This window comes from Schistosoma mansoni, chromosome 2 (assembly GCF_000237925.1).
Source record: "Schistosoma mansoni strain Puerto Rico chromosome 2, complete genome".
Classification (NCBI taxonomy): Eukaryota; Metazoa; Platyhelminthes; class Trematoda; order Strigeidida; family Schistosomatidae; genus Schistosoma; species Schistosoma mansoni.
Window position 1 is genome coordinate 31,554,295 of NC_031496.1, and position 5,690 is coordinate 31,559,984.

Genomic DNA, 5,690 nt, shown 5'->3' on the forward strand with positions numbered 1-5,690 from the left:
TTGCTGAGGAAGGATCAAACCAGGCTAGTAACGGGTTTTGGACCCCATAAGATGCGAGTTTACCTATGAGAAGTTGATGGTTGACCATGTCGAAGGCCTTAGAAATGTCCAGGTATAGCACTAATACTAGATATCCTTGGCTACGAAGCGAATAGACTAAATTAAAGAAGTCAAAATGACATGTCATACAGGATCGATTTTTAAGAAATCCATGTTGCGAATCATCAATAAATTGTTCAGTCAATAAATAGTTGGATAGTTCGTCACTAATAACTTTTTCCATAATCCTAGAGATAACTGGAGTAATATTTATTGGCCGATAGTTGTTCATGTCAGTCTTATCTCCGGATTTGTAACGTGGTATGATGTACGCGGTTTTCCAACGGTCAGGATAAGAGCCTGATTCCATAGAGAGGGTAAACAGTTTAAGGAGAAGAAGTTGGATATCTGGACCACCATATTTGTAGAGAAATGATGAAATCCCGTCTGCACCGTGACCTTTCGAAACCTTGAGCTTATTTATAACCTTACTAATTTTCAGACATGTGAAGGAGATAGATGTTATTGAGCTACCAGTCAAGCATATAACTCTAGAAACAGAGCCATTTATGGATTCTTTGTCATTTGCAAAATTACCACTGAAAAGGTCTGCTATAGTTTTTGGGTCATATATAAAACTATTATTATGCAGGATGCATGGTATATCAACCTTTTGAGTTGATTTAGCACGTTTATTGTAAAGGTGGATTAGGTTTTGCACTTTTGAGCTAGTACGTAGTGCTAATAGCTCTTCATTGATGGCTTTTAACCTATGTTTCTCTTTAATTTGGTTAAAAATTATTGTTATTTGTGTGACTGCCGTGAAGTCGTTAGATTTAAAATAACGTTTCTTTAGGCGTCTTAGTTTATTACGATATTTAGCTGGTATATATAATTCGTAATGTTTACTAATCCTGTAAGTCTTAATTGGTGCACAGGAGTCTAGACAAGAGTTAACAATGAAATAGAATATATTGATGGCATCTGTCAGACTATTACATGAGAAGAATCCATCCCAGTCTGAGAGTTTGATCAGTGAGCGCAAGAGGTCCCAGTCTGTATGCTTATAGTCTCTATAATTGCAGGTTCTTTGAATTGGTCGGTTGTAGGAGGGAATAGATGGGGAGAGCACAAGTTACTATCCTATGATCACTGCTTTCAAACTCGTTGTATACTTGTACAGATAGGGGAATGATATCTCTACTAAATATTAGATCAAGTGTATTATCACCCCCTTGTTGGGGTACGAACCCACTGTGACCAGCAGTACAGATTAAGGATTGATAAAAATTCATCATTGCTAGACTGACAACTACCGGTACTCCAGTTAATCCCAGGATAATTGAAATCACCAGTGATAATCTTAGCGCTGAAGTTTAGAGTAGATGCGTGTATAAATGCATGATAAATACAATCATTCAAATTATCAGTACTATCAGGAGCTCTATATATACAACCTAGGAGTAGACTATGGTTTAGGGTATTGATTGATATCCAGATCGATTCTGGTAAACTATTCAAGATACTATCTTCAACTTTATTAGTTGTTAAGGTATCCAAAGCAAATATAAGACAACCGCCTCCTCGCTTAGTTTCTCTGTCACAGCGATAGAGTCGATAGTTTTGGATATTTAATTCGGAATCGGCCACTGCTGGATAACACCACGTTTCAGTGATAAGTATAAAAGAAGGCTTGGCTAGAAATGCTAAGGTTCTCAAGGCTGAAATTTTGTTCACATGTGAACGTGCGTTAATAAGTAATAAGTTTAAAAAGGGAGTGTGTAGTGTAAAAAAACCGAGAGCATCCTTATCGAAGGTATGAGTTCTAGCTATGCCTGGACTATGGTTCAATGTGTTTGCTGGATCGCATGGGCTATAGCATGAGCGAATTGTAGTGCTAGTGGAACAAGGGATCTCTGGAGGCCGAAAAAAAAAATCCTTATTTTGGTAAGGTTGAATAATTTGTTGTATTTGTTTTGGTGGACAATTAAGACAGGTGCCTACATGTTGGGGTTGCGTTGATGGTGCATAACCTAGTATACCATCTTCTCCACTGCGAGAGTGATGATAAGAGTTACATCTTGCAGGTTTATTATTTATTACATATGGGGGAAACCATGGGGCACGTTGGTTTATTGCCGTCTGTCTAATAGTAGGCCTGCTTCCATGATGGTTGTAGTGGCCTGCTTGTGTAACGTTTGAACGAAACGTGTCCTCATAACCTCCCTTACGATGAGTAGGGTTAAGCATAGTTTCAGAAATTATACTTTTGTTTGGTAAAGCCGTTGAAATATTTTTGGTAATCGGTTTGGAACTAGAAGGTTTTTTATTTACTTTCTTTTTAATTGATATATTCTTTTTAGGTTTAGCAGTGTTTTTATGAGCCTTCACAATAGAATCAGGTGTACGATCCTTGGCTTCCGATATTACACTGGAAAGAATGACATTAGAGTCTCCATCAGATATGTCCTGGTTATCTAGGGCCACTAGGGGTATGAGAGGCAAACTAACACACTGCATTGGCATATCAGTACACTGACTAACATGAGATAAATTAGCTGCACCTATGGGTTCAGCTGCTGGCGCGATCACATTTGTTGTGACCTCAACAATGTTACTTTCATTTATGGTACGCTTTTGTGTTAATCTTTGATTTGTGGTTTTGTCCGAGACTATACGAGCGTTTTTAAACTTCGTATGCGCACAAACAAGCTGTTCAGATTCTATCAAACGTTCCGCTAATAAATGGGAATCGAATCTAAACAGGATAGGGCACGAGTATTTTTGATGCTTTTTGTTAAGTCGGATACATTGGCATGGACTGTCCTGGAGGTTAGCTGCCTTTAGTATCGAGTTTCTTACAGTTTTGATGGCAACCTTGTCAGGTATATTATATATAATCACGTTATTTCGTGAGATTATTCGCTTGGTGACTTCGCTAGCTATCGAGTCAATAACTGATTCTACTTTGATCCTGTCTTCGAGTTCAGAAGGAACTATATCCTTTGACAACAGCAGTCGAAGGGGTGACAGTGTCTTTAGTTCTAGTTTAAGATCATCATGCTTTAATAAAGAGCCCGCAAGTGGCTCCACTTTAGAACGCATATCACTTAATTGCTTATAGACAGCGGCTAATTCGCTAATAAGATCGATACCATCTGTTCGTGAGTTAGAACTCATTATTAAGTTAGACATAGAGTCATCCAGCAACATGTGTGGAATAAGTCCACTCCCACTATTATCTGGTGCAACAGGAGTTGCAGAGCATGGGGTATAGGTAAGACCAGAGTTGACATCTGAAGAACTAGGACTTTTTCGAGCTCGTTTTTGTGTCAGTCGAACCATTTTTCTTCAAGGGTTAACTGAATGTTATTATTGATTAATAAACTAGAGTTTAACGATATATAAGCACTTTGTAATAAATACCGTGTGATCGTAACGCAAACTTCAAACGTACCGCAATAATACAAAGAGTAGTCAACGCACTCAGTCGATCTCTCTGACTCCAAATACGTATGATATACATTTGGTCCCGAACATGGTTATCCTGGTCGCATCTGGTTCCTTGGCTCAATCTGGTTTCGTCCTACGTCTGCAGCGTTTCTGGTCCGGACCTCTACGAACGCAACCTTCAGATTCTGGATACAAACCACTCTGGTGTAGCATGCTAATCCAAGCAATCAATACAGTACGTTCCTTCTGGTACCGTTCTACGTCAAAGACTTTTGGTGGCAACTCGAGGATCAACGATCACTCCCTGTTCTGCCAACGCCTTCGTCCTACAATGGCACGTTTCGCGATCAGTCCCACGAACGAAACCGCTACGTATCGAAAGAGTAAACCCTTTCTAGCGGGGGGCTCCTGTAGTGACCGGCCAGTCTCGATAAGAACACGATTGGAATGACGGAAACAATTATTATTATTGTAACCAATTGTAGCAGAGATTGTTTTACTGTATTTGTTTAACTGTATCAGTTTCACTTCTTGTTCCGCTATCCGCTTTGTTTGGTCCCTTTTGTTTGCAGACGATCTTAAGGTGGTGTACTCATTTTCTCCACATGAGCTGAGCAATATTCGAAATTGCATCAGCACGGAGCTTAACAAGGTAGCACAGTGGTGCTCAAAATGGCAGCTGGAGCTCAATACAGCTAAATGTGGTTGGCTATGCTTCGGTGATACATCACTCAACCTTAATCTTACCATAAATGGGGAAATGTTATCTAGGTTACACACAGTAGTAGATCTAGGACTTAGGTACTCCGATGACTTGTCGTTTACTGAACAGGTAATGAAACAAACGTCCAAGTCTCAACGCCTTATAGGTTTCATAACTCGAAACCTTCATAACAGCGAATCTCGTATTCTAATGTACAAAGTCTGTGTTCGACCACTCCTCGAATACTGCGCGTTTCTCCTTAGTAGCACGCGCATAAAGGATAAATTAAGACTGGAATCAGTACAGAGACGATTTACATTTCGTACTCTTGGACCTGATAGTGTCTTGACATATAATTCGAGGTGTAGTAAACTAGGGCTTGACCCTTTATGGATGAGGAGACTCAAACTTAACCTTATCTTCTTTTTCAAAATACTTAACAAACTCTCCTTCACATCCAGTCAGGCGATTCAATATGCTAAGGCTTCACATTACGACATTCGTAACTCCTTGTCTTTAGCGAAACAAACATATTCTAGATCTTCTCTCTATATGAATTACTTTACCTGTAAGTTTTCTAGACTCTGGAATAATTTACCCCAAACTATCCGTATGTTAAACTCTCTCCCATTGTTTGTTCGCTCAATTAATGCTTTTTACTCCTCTGAAAATGCATTAAATGCTCTAGCGCCTGCAAGTGTATCTTACTCCACAAGTGAGATTATAGGAACTTTAAATGTTTAACCTCTTACTTGCTATCGTTGTTTTGTTGTTCCGTGCTCTTTGCTTTAATCTTACATTCTCTAGTTGTAGATAATTAATAATAACTCGCTCTGGCACTGGTAATAACCTTACAGAACAATGTTGGTCAATCATCAGGCTATCCACTTGATGAAAAAATGACAAGTTCCCTGGTGTTGCATTGGCTTGCCGTGATATATGCCATATTTAAACTGTTTATCAATTACTAAACCAGCAAACATAAAACTTTCTTATAATTCATGTTTGTTCTCTACATTAAATGTTGATTTTTATAACAATCTGATCATGCCTGTAAACTGGTGTGAATTCTGCAAATATTATTTTCAGAATATATTATTATTATTATTACTATAGCGTGGGTGATCAGGCCAGCTTTCGCCAAGATTGACTAAAGTCGACGATACCAGAACAGCGATGGTCAGAGGCGTAGGCTCGGGGTAAACAAAAAAATGAAAGAAAAAGAGAAAAGTGTAGCTTTCGTGTAGTATAGGGGTAGATTCCCATACTGTATCCGTAGTTGGTTATGAGGTTAGTCGAGAAAGCGTACGGGTAAGCGTACTCGGCGACCAGAACGTGAGACGGTAGTCTCGTTCGAACCTCGTGAGCCTGCAATCTCATCCGCAATCAAGGGCGGTGTGGTCTGCAGGTCTGGACGTGAGACGGAAGTCTCGTCCGTAGACGGGGCAGATGACACGTGCTGTTGACTGGGACGTGAGAATGTGGTCTCAGGTGC